At 43.5% G+C, this 14,781-nt stretch overlaps 1 pseudogene; it reads left to right on the top strand.

Moving 5' to 3' along the window:
- The first annotated feature begins 943 nt into the window (after nucleotides 1–943).
- Nucleotides 944–1,063, top strand: LOC148517307 (5S ribosomal RNA; annotated as a pseudogene).
- The last annotated feature ends 13,718 nt before the right edge of the window (nucleotides 1,064–14,781 follow it).

The following is a 14,781-nucleotide window of genomic DNA, read 5'->3' on the forward strand; positions in this document are numbered from 1 at the left end:
AATTCTGGCCGGTTGTTAATACAGATTCTAGTCTCAAGCCTCTGCACACATCTAGAATTATGATGGGATACCAGAGAGGGAAAAGTTTAAAGGACTGGCTTGTACACAATGATTTATCCACAATTGAAGCACCTATGGCAAGCAATTTCCTCTCACGTAAACCTGGCTGTTACAAGTGCATTGGTTGTACCACTTGCAGGTATATGGAAACAGGACCAGATGTGCTTCATCCGCACTCCGGCAAGAGGATTCCCATCAGACACGGACTTAATTGTATGACTAGATTTATCATCTACATGATCCGTTGCCCCTGCGGCCTCACATATATAGGAAAAACTTCATGTACAGCAAGAATTAGGATGGCGCAACACTGCACCGCCATAAGACAGGCCCTTCAAGGCAGAGAGAATGACCAACCAGTGGCGAGACATTTCAAGGAACGAAAGCACCCTCTGGCAACACTAAGACATAAAGTTATCGACCATGTGCCAATATCAAAAAGAGGGGGAGATAGAGACAAACGATTGATGCAACTTGAAGCCCATTGGATACATGACATGAACACCGTGGCCCCGTTTGGTATTAACAAAACCCTGTCCTTTGCATGTTTTCTTTGAATCTTGATGCTATTACTTTATATTAGAGTTTTTTCAGTATAGTAACTTTCCTGTATATTTGTTACAGTGTACGGTACAATGCTCGTATCTATTCTCTTGGTGCATGGATACTGTTGGGTATCTAACATGAAATTCTAAAGTAGTTTGTGTACGTGTTACACATGTTTTTGTCTGTGAGTTCGTTTTTGGCTCACTAAAGATTTTTTTCTAGTCTTTACATGACCCCTAGATATTGATTTTGATCTGCTATTCAGCAATGTTCGGGTTATATCGGGTTATGCTCAGATGGCTGAGGGGACGTATTGGCATCCTACATTCAAATGGTCAGTTACAACCATACATGCACTGGATAAGCCCGATCTCGTCTGATCTTGGAAGCTAATCAGTGTTTGGCCTGATTAGTACTTGGATGGGGGACCACCTAGGAATACCAGGTGTTGTAAAATAACCAAATAAAAGGACATTTAACTTTACCCCGTGCGTGTGCATCTCTACGACAGGTCTGGCGCTGGATGATTGGTTTTGAATCAAATCTTTGGTTTCAGTTCATATATTGGCTTATTTCAATAATATCTTTGATGATTTTTGAGTACCTTAGTTATTGACGCATGATACCCTATTCAGTATATATACATATATTTTTTACTTATCGTGTTTCCTAGGTAACTATGTTTTATGACTGATTGCCATGTATTACATAGATATTCCTGCACTGTCAGATTTCAAGAGTTATTGATTATTTTACCAATGTTTCCAAAACTATGTGTCTTTTATATTTGTTATATGTCTTTTACGTGTCACTTATACAGTATCTTATCATTTAAGTCCGCTCTTTGGACTTTGTTTTCCACATACTTGAGTGATAGTGCACCATGTTTTGTATGGATATAACATATCAGATTGCACAATGCTCCAACCCTATGTGGTTCCCTGTAATATCGTTCAGGTTACCATAGTTACCACACACGCTTCCACCGCCCACTACCTGAGGTCTATTACTGGAATGGGTGAGTCATACTAACCGCGTCACACGCTGAGCGTCATGACGTGCTGAGTGTCCGCTTCGGCCACATGCGGATGATGTCACCCACCCGGAGCTGGACAGGAGGGGCGGCCATCCACCACACTTTACATGCTGTCCTATAAAGGTACGTTCACTTGTATTTTGATGTTGTCCTTGATAAAAGTCTGCCAAGACTGAAACGTTGAACTACTCTTCAGCGGTGTCCAGGAGTCTTTTTACTTTTGGAAGTCCAGTGAGTGTCGCTGTTTGTTTTTGTCTATATATATATATATATATATATATATATATATATATATATATATATATATATATATATATATATATATATATTGATCTTTGCATACATTAATCACTTAGGTACTGTATTCTCCATTTGTAAAGTGGTTGTTGTCTCCAGGGCAAAAGAGAACAGCAGTGTAGTAAAACAATGTGTATTTTTAGAACATAAATATACATCACAGACCTTTAGCATGGAAACAGTTACTTTTTATAAATGAATAAATGTCTTAGTTTGCTTTGGTTTTCCTAGAATATTTAAGTATAAAGGTGTAGAGGTTATTCTGACCATTTAACAAGGATTATTTTCATGTTGAGGAACACAAATGTTTGTGAAATAATGTACATAAATTATACCTGACAGTAGTCAACAAATTGTGTAGTACTAATGTAGTTTGCATTTAATAGCTAGGTAATATCTTTCTATTTAAGTCATTAGAGGGCAGGAAAGAGTAATAAACTTAATAAATTAGCTTGCAGATGGGTGATATACAATCTTGCCATTTGTTTAATGAACTGTGAATGGCTCATATAAGACAATTTGACATTTAGAAAACATATGCTTCATCTATTTTGGCTAAGGAATAACTTCATGTATCAAGATCAGCCATTTTTACAGAAATTGCTGCATATACTGCAAGAATACATGAGTTAATAAAAACTGTATGGTATGTAACTTACAAAATCTCAGCAGCAGATTATTATCTACACAGTATATAATATAAAGGATAGTAGAACCTAGTGAGCCCATAATTGTCATGCTATATAGTGATTTCCAAGAAACCTCACTTGTTGCTATGTCTCAAAATCAAACAATAAAAGTGCTTTAATACATTTCATCTGCTTTCTTTTTCTCGGCACAAATTGATGTACGCAGCATCTATTCCAAACGCTGCAGGAATAATAAGTGTATAGCACAAAAAAATATCAAAAAAATTAAATACAGTAAATCTTAAACCTATAACATATAGGCTAACTGCATGTAAATAAGGGTATGTAAGCCCCAAAATATAGACACAGTAGAAGAGAAGCACTTACAGTAGCATATGTCTTAACTAAATAATTGAAATAATAGATAAGTGCAATCAATTACAGCTATTGAAGACGTAATAATTAGGATAAGCATAATTACCATATTTATTTTGTAAATTATATCAACTAATTTAAGATTATCACATCCATATGGTATGTACTCAAATATGTGTGAACCCATTGTAGGCTGATAAACATACGTGAAATTAAACCACTTTAATTAGGAACACATCAGGCCCAGTTCCTTGGTAGATTTCTTCAGACTGAAATTAAATGGGTGCACCAATAATATATAGATTATAACACACCATTCCTAGTAGCAAAGTGTCCTGACACCCTACTGAAATTAAGTTACAAATCTACATTACTGTCAGAAAGAGCTGCTGATGACTATTTCATCAGAGGCACAGTACTGTAACTAAAGCTCTGAGATCTTAATTAAACATAGCAATAAATAAAATAATAACATTCTAATTTTTGTTTTTAATATGTATGTGATATGGTCACTTATATGTAAATGAGAACCACCTAGACTACTAATTCAAATGTAGCTATAAACCAAAATTGTTGTAAATTTATAATTATTTTTAATACCCTAACCACATTCTTAAAAGAACAAGAATAACTTATTATTATTATTATTATTATTATTATTATTATTATTATTATTATTATTATTATTATTATTATTATCTTACATGACAACACCAGTTCCATAATGTGATTCAGAGAGAATATTTGTAATTGACATTAATTCAAGCCTTATGAGAGCTAACGAACACACGCACATACAGTACTAGAGTTTATTTTTAATCGGTGGTCACATAATATTCCAGTTTTTGGAATGTGGGAGTAAAACAGTGGAAAATCACACAAACATAGGAAAATTATACAAACTACACAAATATAGCACCCTTGTCTGGAATAAAAAAAATAAAATAACACCAATGCTGTTAGGTAGCAATGATAACCACTGTGCTAACATGCTGTTCAGCCTGGGTTTAACTTTACAAAAAAAAATCACAAAAATTGCAGACATTCTGTGATTTTAAAAACTAGCTGGGATAACCAGGTTAAAGACTGGACCCTAAAGTACACCTGCAGCCTTTATTTGTTTACATTTTCCTCACCTATAACCACATTCCATTGATCTTGAAAAGGACCCCACTTTTAGATAACATGCATGAAAAAAGTGGCGTAACTACCGTGGATGCAACGGGTGCGGCTGCTATGATGCCCAAACTGCCTCTGTGGCCCGCCACTCCCCCTGCACCCAATCATGCACACAAGGTGGGCCAGTCCAGTTAGGGCCATCAAGGGAGGCCCGGGTGTCAGCAATGTTGATTTGGCACCGCTGGTCATGAGGCAATCGGAGCTTGCAGACTGGCACCAGATTCACATTGCGCTGGAGCTGTCTGTCCATGTCTGCCGCTGCCTGCCAGCGCTCCAGCTGTAATTAGCTGGGGCCCGGTCCCAAATCCACACCTGCTTGCTGCTAATGGCACAAAGGGGGAGGTGTGAGGCTGCTGGAAGGACACTGGGAGGAGAGTTACTGTTTAAGAGGCACAACTATTGTGTGGAATAATGTGTTATATGGGGCACTGCTACTATGTGGCATAATCTGTAAAGGGGATTACTGTGTGACATAATGTATAAGGGGCATAATGTGTACAAGGGATACTACTGTGTGGCATAACATGAATGGGCTCTGTGTGAAGTCAAATGTATGTATTTTTTATCTCTGGGGTGGCTTTTAAGATGTGGCCCACAAAGTTCTAGTTATGCCTTTGCATGCAAACACGGAGGCTCTGGATTTAGCATAAACTTGCATGAGTCATCAAGTTTGCTCAGACTGAGGTTAAAAGGATTCTTTTGCAGCTATCTCGCAGGTTTTTGGCAGACTGTCAATTTCCACTGGAGCAAACCCCGGAACCTGTGTAATTTAAGTGTCCCCAATTTTAGGGTTTGTGTGAGAATGTGTGGCCCTAACAAAGTTCAAACCTAGGTAAAAACCTAACCCTTCTCAAACTACACCACCATGCCAAATTTAGTGGAGCTAGGTCTAAAACTTGGTCTTGGCCATGAGTAAAGGACAAACAGAAATGCTTTCTCACTTATTAGATAAATGGACAAACTTCAAAATAGTACTTCTGTAAAGTCTTGTATTATGTGTGAAGTGCTCATCTAGATAACACACTATCTTCTTGATCACAATGGAAGTCTATCTATCATTATCAGCTGTTTCATCAGGCCATCTGAATACATAACACAGAAACTATAACCCTGAAGCAGAGGGCCTGATTCAGAGCCGGATGCTCTGACCAGGGCGCTCGCTCTGAATCAGGGCCCTCCTACCTAAAATTGGAGCATCCTTTTGGATGCTTGCATAGCTGTGGGTTACCACCCACAGGTTATGCGAGCATCCATGATGATGGTCGCGATGGTCAAGACCATCACGACCATCGGGTTTGCGACGAGACCCTGCGGTAGGGTCTCGGTGACTGCAAGCCCTGGAGTGGTTTTGGCTCTATAAGAGCCAAAATCACTACCACTGACATCACTAGTGATGTCAGTGGGGCCGGACCCAGACGGTAGGTGTTCCCATGGGAATGCCTCCATCTGGCAGCCACACCACTGGCAAAATTACCTCCGGTCACAGATAGATGGCAGTATTAGCCTGTATGTATACTGTCATTTCAGCATTATAATCCAGAGGAGATAACCATGGGTTGCAACACTATTATTATCCAATAAATAGTTTATGCAATTGCATATATCCCTTATAGCAGCCAATAAGTCACATTTCTGTGTGTGTTGCTGCTGGCTTCATATATAAAACACAATAATATCCAACATTGCACTCTGGGGGTCATTCAGACCCACTCGTGAGCGGCAGGACGCTCGCAAGCGGGTCGATGTTCCCCACTGCGCATGCGCACGACTGAGGGAGCTCCGTCGTGCGCATGCGCGAGACCCGACGAGCGATGGGCTTGCCATTGCTCCGGGTCTCGCACCAAAGGGGGCGTGCTGTCGATGTTGATTGACAGCACGCCCCCTTTGGTGGGCGTGCCGGGGGCGTGCCTGCCAGATGAAGGCGTTCCCATGGGAACGCTTACTGTCTGAAGCCGGCCCCACTGACATCACTAGTGATGTCTGTGGGAGTGATTTTGGCTCTGATAGAGCCAAAATCACTCCAGGGCTTGCGGCAGGGAGACCCTACCGCAGGGTCTCCATCGCAAGTCCGATGGTCGCGATGGTCAAGACAATCGCGATCATCTTTTTGGCCGCTCGCATATGCTGTGGGTGGTCAGCCACAGCTATGCGAGCGGCCATGAGGCTGCTCCATTTTCATGGAGGAGGGCCCTGATTCAGAGCGAGCCTCTGGTCAGAGCGTTCAGCTCTGAATCAGGCCCTTTGTCCCATTTAAGCAACAGAAAAAACACAATCACTAATCACCTGAAAAAGTAATCAATCACGATGGCCTGCATAGACACATCAATCCTATCATGAATTTCTCAGTAATTAACATCAATTTTATAAAGGCGGGTATCCACTACTAGGTATACAAAAGAGAGCATGATTACGACTTTGCAATCGTGCTCTCGTTTGTATATTTAGTGATTATCATTATCATTTATTTATATGGCACCACAAATGTTCCGCAGTTCCTTACAAAGTACATAAACAAGTTGTAGACAAGTGACTTACAGAACAATACAATACAGGACCAGGACACGGATAATATATATTGCTACATTAACGACCATAACACCCAGATAAGCAACAGACCATAAGCAACCAAGTGTTAGGTGCCCTAGTGGAGAGTAAGAAGTAGATGAAACTAAAGTAGGGAGAAGCACAAGTGATGTGCCCAGAGCCAGATTTAGACCTCATGGGGCCCTAGGCAAGATACTAGTTTGTGGTCCCCTCCCTCAAACAATCCATAGCACTATGGGCCATATCAAATTAGCCGCGAACACAGGGATTTTTCTCCGATTATCCCCGATTTTTACTGATTTTTTTTTTCTCCCTATCCTATTATTTCGGGTGAAATAATAAGATAGTTCGCCCGTTAACACATAGGAGCCGCGATAAGCTCACGGACCTATGTGTTCTCGCCCTTTTTTGTGTGAAAAAACGTCACTTATCGTGGATTATTTTTTCGGGACACATCAGGTCCCAAAAAAAAACCCTGATAGGTGCCATTGTCAGGCCGACTTCGGGGCTAATGGGATATCCCCGAGCGAGCTAATTAGCCACAGTAATTTACCAAGGTTAATTGGATATGGCCCTATATGTGAGTTCCTGATTCATGCACTTACATCATATTTTTGCTTTTCCTCCTTATATTCAACTTTTTAAAGCTTTAGACATTACGGACATCAAAACAGTAAAATGGAAAATTAAAACAGTGCAAAAATAATGTGCAAATATAATATCTATCTATATCTCAATGGGAATGATCCATTATATATATATATATATATATATATATATATATATACACATACAGTCAGGTCCATAAATATGGGGACATTGACAGAATTTTCATATTTTGGCCTCTATTCACCACCACAATGGTTTTGAAATGAAACACACAAGATGTGATTTAACTGCAGACTTTCAGATTTAATTTGAGGGTTATTACATTCAAATCGGGTGAACGGTGTAGGAATTACAACAGTTTCAATATGTGCCTCCTACTTTTTTAAGGGGCCAAAAGTAATGGGACTATCAACTCAAAAGCTATTTCATGGACAGGTGTGGGCTATTCCCCATCAGTGAAGCATGGTGGTGGTAGTGTCATGGCGTGGGCATGTATGGCTGCCAATGGAACTGGTTCCCTTGTATTTATTGATGATGTTACTGCTGACAAAAACAGCAGAATGAATTCTGAATTGTTTCGGGCAATATTATATGCTCATATTCAGTCAAATGCTTCAGAACTCATTGGACAGCGCTTCACAGTGCAGATGGACAATGACCCGAAGCATACTGCAAAAGCAACCAAATAGCTTTTTAAGGCTTAAAAGTGGAATGTTATGCAATGGCCAATTCAATCCCCTGACCTGAATCCGATTGAGCATGCATTTCACTTGATGAAGACAAAACTGAAGGGAAAATGCCCCAAGAACAAGCAGGAACTGAAGACATTTGCAGTAGAGGCCTGGCAGAGCATCACCAGGGATGAAACCCAGCGTCTGGTGATGCCTATGCATTCCAGACTTCAGGCTGTAATTGCCTGCAAAGGATTTGCAACAAAGTATTACAAAGTGAAAGTTAGATTTAGGATTGTTTAGTTTGTCCCATTACTTTTGGCCCCTTAAAAAGTGGGAGGCACATATAGAAACCGTTGTAATTCCTACACCGTTCACCTGATTTGGATGTAATTACCCTCAAATTAAATCTGAAAGTCTGCAGTTAAATCACATCTTCTTTGTTTCATTTCAAAGCCATTGTGTTCGTGAATAGAGGACAAAACCTGAAAATTCTGTCAATGTCCCAATATTTATGGACCTGACTGTATATATATAATCTATTGACATTGTAATAACTGCATATATCCAGTAGGCGTCACTAGGTCAAGGCTCAACCAACCTTGAGAAAAATCCCCTGTGAGGGATTGAAACATTGGTATTAAAATGACCTGAAGGTCCAGCATTTTTCCTGATTATTTACAAGTCCTGCGAGTGCCGCCCATCTGCTGCTATATATATATATATATATATATATATATATTAGGGGTGAGCGGGTTCGGATTTCTGAAATCCGAACCCCCCCGAGCCCCCCCGATCCGAGTCCGATCCGAATCAGGCTCGACTTTTCCCGCCTGACTCGGATCTGAAATCGAGGCAAAACGTCATCATCCCGCCTTCCGAGTCTCGCGGGTTTTGGATCCTATATAAGGTACCCGCGTCGGCGCCATTTTCTCACTCGGCTGTGGACAGTGAAGAGGGAGGGTGGGAGTTAGGGCTGTGTAGTGTAGTGTAGTGCTGCTGTTGTCCACTACTTCAAAGTCCATAGGGGCTGGCTGTGTTGTGCTGCTGTTGTTAATAGGGGCTGTGTCCACTACTTCAAAGTCCATAGGGGCTGGCTGGACTGTGTTGTGCAGTCAGTTCTCCATAGGGGCTGTGTCCACTCCAAAGTCCTGTGCAGTGTCCCAGTCCTAAAGGGGTGCTGTAGTGTTGTCCAGGGGGTGCTCTGTCCATCAGGGGTGCTCCCCCCAAGTGCTAAAAAAATAATATATTTTCTGTGTTTGTGAATTGTGTGCGCAGTAGCCGCACGTGCATCAACAAAGTAGTGCCAAGCGTGCGCCTGTGTCATAAGTAAAGGGCCGGCTGGCTTGACCGTTAAAGGGTGCTGTAACCCCCGAAAGTACACTCCAGTCCAAACCAAAAAAAAAATTATTTTCTGTGTTTGTGAATTGTGTGCGCAGTAGCCGCACGTGCATCAACAAAGTAGTGCCAAGCGTGCGCCTGTGTCATAAGTAAAGGGCCGGCTGGCTTGACCGTTAAGGGTGCTGTAACCCCCGAAAGTACACTCCAGTCCAAACCAAAAAAAAAATTATTTTCTGTGTTTGTGAATTGTGTGCGCAGTAGCCGCACGTGCATCAACAAAGTAGTGCCAAGCGTGCGCCTGTGTCATAAGTAAAGGGCCGGCTGCCTTGACCGTTAAGGGTGCTGTAACCCCCGAAAGTACACTCCAGTCCAAACCAAAAAAAAAATTATTTTAATTATTTTCTGTGTTTGTGAATTGTGTGCGCAGTAGCCGCACGTGCATCAACAAAGTAGTGCCAAGCGTGCGCCTGTGTCATAAGTAAAGGGCCGGCTGGCTTGACCGTTAAGGGTGCTGTAACCCCCGAAAGTACACTCCAGTCCAAACCAAAAAAAAAATTATTTTCTGTGTTTGTGAATTGTGTGCGCAGTAGCCGCATGTGCATCAACAAAGTAGTGCCAAGCGTGCGCCTGTGTCATAAGTAAAGGGCCAACTGGCTTGACCGTTAAAGGGTGCTGTAACCCCCAAAGTACACTCCAGTCCAAACCAAAAAAAAAATTATTTTCTGTGTTTGTGAATTGTGTGCGCAGTAGCCGCATGTGCATCAACAAAGTAGTGCCAAGCGTGCGCCTGTGTCATAAGTAAAGGGCCGGCTGGCTTGACCGTTAAAGGGTGCTGTTACCCCCAAAGTACACTCCAGTCCAAACCAAAAAAAAAATTATTTTCTGTGTTTGTGAATTGTGTGCGCAGTAGCCGCACGTGCATCAACAAAGTAGTGCCAAGCGTGCGCCTGTGTCGTAAGTAAAGGGCCGGCTGGCTTGACCATTAAAGGGTGCTGTAACCCCCGAAAGTACACTCCAGTCCAAACCAAAAAAAAAATTATTTTCTGTGTTTGTGAATTGTGTGCGCAGTAGCCGCACGTGCATCAACAAAGTAGTGCCAAGCATGCGCCTGTGTCATAAGTAAAGGGCCGGCTGGCTTGACCGTTAAAGGGTGCTGTAACCCCCAAAGTACACTCCAGTCCAAACCAAAAAAAAAAATATTTTCTGTGTTTGTGAATTGTGTGCGCAGTAGCCGCACGTGCATCAACAAAGTAGTGCCAAGCGTGCGCCTGTGTCATAAGTAAAGGGCCGGCTGGCTTGACCGTTAAAGGGTGCTGTAACCCCCGAAAGTACACTCCAGTCCAAACCAAAAAAAAAATTATTTTCTGTGTTTGTGAATTGTGTGCGCAGTAGCCGCACGTGCATCAACAAAGTAGTGCCAAGCATGCGCCTGTGTCATAAGTAAAGGGCCGGCTGGCTTGACCGTTAAAGGGTGCTGTAACCCCCGAAAGTACACTCCAGTCCAAACCAAAAAAAAAATTATTTTCTGTGTTTGTGAATTGTGTGCGCAGTAGCCGCACGTGCATCAACAAAGTAGTGCCAAGCGTGCGCCTGTGTCATAAGTAAAGGGCCGGCTGGCTTGACCGTTAAAGGGTGCTGTAACCCCCGAAAGTACACTCCAGTCCAAACCAAAAAAAAAATTATTTTCTGTGTTTGTGAATTGTGTGCGCAGTAGCCGCACGTGCATCAACAAAGTAGTGCCAAGCGTGCGCCTGTGTCATAAGTAAAGGGCCGGCTGGCTTGACCGTTAAAGGGTGCTGTAACCCCCGAAAGTACACTCCAGTCCAAACCAAAAAAAAAATTATTTTCTGTGTTTGTGAATTGTGTGCGCAGTAGCCGCACGTGCATCAACAAAGTAGTGCCAAGCGTGCGCCTGTGTCATAAGTAAAGGGCCGGCTGGCTTGACCGTTAAAGGGTGCTGTAACCCCCGAAAGTACACTCCAGTCCAAACCAAAAAAAAAATTATTTTCTGTGTTTGTGAATTGTGTGCGCAGTAGCCGCACGTGCATCAACAAAGTAGTGCCAAGCGTGCGCCTGTGTCATAAGTAAAGGGCCGGCTGGCTTGACCGTTAAAGGGTGCTGTAACCCCCGAAAGTACACTCCAGTCCAAACCAAAAAAAAAATTATTTTCTGTGTTTGTGAATTGTGTGCGCAGTAGCCGCACGTGCATCAACAAAGTAGTGCCAAGCGTGCGCCTGTGTCATAAGTAAAGGGCCGGCTGGCTTGACCGTTAAAGGGTGCTGTAACCCCCGAAAGTACACTCCAGTCCAAACCAAAAAAAAAATTATTTTCTGTGTTTGTGAATTGTGCGCGCAGTAGCCGCACGTGCATCAACAAAGTAGTGCCAAGCGTGCGCCTGTGTCATAAGTAAAGGGCCGGCTGGCTTGACCGTTAAAGGGTGCTGTAACCCCCAAAGTACACTCCAGTCCAAACCAAAAAAAAAATAATTTTCTGTGTTTGTGAATTGTGTGCGCAGTAGCCGCACGTGCATCAACAAAGTAGTGCCAAGCGTGCGCCTGTGTCATAAGTAAAGGGCCGGCTGGCTTGACCGTTAAAGGGTGCTGTAACCCCCGAAAGTACACTCCAGTCCAAACCAAAAAAAAAATTATTTTCTGTGTTTGTGAATTGTGTGCGCAGTAGCCGCACGTGCATCAACAAAGTAGTGCCAAGCGTGCGGCTGTGTCATAAGTAAAGGGCCGGCTGGCTTGACCGTTAAAGGGTGCTGTAACCCCCAAAGTACACTCCAGTCCAAAAAAAAAAAAAAAAATTTTCTGTGTTTGTGAATTGTGTGCGCAGTAGCCGCACGTGCATCAACAAAGTAGTGCCAAGCGTGCGCCTGTGTCATAGGTAAAGGGCCGGCTGGCTTGACCGTTAAAGGGTGCTGTAACCCCCAAAGTACACTCCAGTCCAAACCAAAAAAAAATTATTTTCTGTGTTTGTGAATTGTGTGCGCAGTAGCCGCACGTGCATCAACAAAGTAGTGCCAAGCGTGCGCCTGTGTCATAAGTAAAGGGCCGGCTGGCTTGACCGTTAAGGGTGCTGTAACCCCCGAAAGTACACTCCAGTCCAAACCAAAAAAAAAATTATTTTCTGTGTTTAGCCGCACGTATATATCAAATTGATATAACATAAATGGAGGACCAAACTTTCTCCGATAAAAATAAAATAGAGAAAGATCAAGAACCACTTCCTCCTAGTGCTGAAGCTGCTGCCACTAGTCATGACATAGACAATAACATGCCATCAACGTCGTCTGCCAAGGCCGATGCCCAATGTCATAGTAGAGGGCACATACAATCCCAAATGGCAAAGTTCAGGAAAATGACCTTGAAAAAGACATTTAAATCAGCTGAAGAGAAACGTAAACTTGCCAATATGCCATTTACGACACGGAGTGGCAAGGAACGGCTAAGGTCAATCCCTAGTATGTTCATGACTAGGGGTTCAGCTTCACATGACGATGGAAGCCCTCCTCCCACTAAAAAAATCAAAAGAGTTAAGCTGGCAAAAGCACAGCGAAGAACTGTGCTTTCTAAGAAGATATCACAAATCCCCAAGGAGAGTCCAAGTGTGGTGGTGGTTGCGATGCCTGACCTTCCCAGCACTGGACGGGAAGAGGTGGCTCTTTCCACCTTTTGCACGCCCCCTGCAAGTGCTGAAAGGAGCACCCACAGTCCACTTGCTGATATGCAAATTGAAGATGTCACTGTTGAAGTACAACAGGATGAGGATACTGGTGTAGCTGGCGCTGAGGAGGAAGTTGGCGAGGAGGATTCTGATGGTGATGTGGTTTGTTTAAATCAGGCTCCGGGGGAGACAGTTGTTGTCCGTGGGATGAAAAAGCCCATCACGGTCATGCCTGGGCAGAAGACCAAACATTCCACCTCTTTGGTCTGGCAATATTTCTATCCAAATCCGGACAACAACTGTCTTGCCATATGTACCATATGTAAAGGTGAAATAAGTAGGGGTAGGGACGTCAACCACCTAGGAACATCCTGCCTTATACGGCACCTGCAGCGCGTTCATAAAAAGTTACTGTCAAGTTCAGAAACTTTGGCTAAGACCGTAAGCAGTCCAGGGACACCTAAATCCCGTTGTCCTGTTGTATCCAAGCGCCTGCAAACCACACCGTCAACTCCCTCCTCGTCAATTTCCTCCTTAGTCAGGATCGGAAGTAGTCCTGCAGGCCATGTCACTGGCATGACTGACTCTCCTATCCGGGATTCCTCCGGAGGATCCTGCATTGCTACGCCTACTGCTGCCGCTGCTGCTGTTGCTGCTGCTGGGAGTCGTTCATCATCCCAGAGAGGAAGTAGGAACACCACTACTTTTACTAAACAATTGACCCTCCAACAGTCCTTAGCGAGGAGGATGAAGTACGACAGCAGTCATCCTGAAGCAAAACGTATAACTGAGGCCTTGACTGCTATGTTGGTGTTAGACGTGCGTCCGGTATCCGCCATTAGTGCAGTGGGATTTAGACAATTGATGGAGGTAGTGTGTCCCCGGTTCCAAATCCCGTCTAGATTCCACTTCACTAGGCAGGCGATACCGAGACTGTACAGAAACGTCAGAAAAAGTGTCCTCAGTGTCCTGAAAAATGCCGTTGTACACAATGTCCACTTAACCACGGACATGTGGACAAGTGGAGCAGGGCAGACTAAGGACTATATGACTGTGACAGCCCACTGGGTAGATGTATCACCTTACGCAGCAACAGCAGCAGCGTCACCAGTAGCAGCATCTCAGAAACGCCAGCTCGTTACAAGGCAGGCTACGCTGTGTATCACCGGTTTCAGTAAGAGGCACACCGCCGACAACCTCTTAGAGAAACTGAGGGAAATCATCGCCCAGTGGCTTACCCCACTTAGACTCTCCTGGGGATTTGTGATATCTGACAACGCCACCAATATTGTGCGGGCATTACATCTGGGCAAATTCCAGCACGTCCCATGTTTTGCTCACACAATAAACTTGGTGGTGCAGAATTTTCTGAAAAGCGACAGGGGCGTGCAGGAGATGCTTTGGGTGGCCCGAAAAATTTCTGCCCACTTTCGCCATTCAGCGACTGCGTGCCGAAGACTGGAGCGCCAGCAAACTCTCTTGAACCTGCCCCGCCATCACCTGAAGCAAGAGGTTGTGACGCGGTGGAACTCAACCCTCTATATGCTTCAGAGGATGGAGGAGCAGCAAAAGGCCATACAAGCCTATATATCCACCTTTGACATAGGCAAAGGAGGGGGTATGCACCTGACTCAAGCGCAGTGGAGAATGATTTCCGTGTTGTGCAAGGTTCTCCAGCCCTTCGAACTTGCCACACGTGAAGTCAGTTCAGACACTGCCAGCTTGAGTCAGGTCATTCCCCTCATCAGGCTTTTGCAGAAGCAGCTGGAGAAAGTGAAGGAGGAGCTAAGATGGAGCGATTCCGCTCGGCATGTGGGACTTGTGGATG

Source organism: Taudactylus pleione, unplaced genomic scaffold, assembly GCF_031769625.1.
Source record: "Taudactylus pleione unplaced genomic scaffold, aTauple2 ptg000223l, whole genome shotgun sequence".
In the NCBI taxonomy this organism is placed as follows: Eukaryota; Metazoa; Chordata; class Amphibia; order Anura; family Myobatrachidae; genus Taudactylus; species Taudactylus pleione.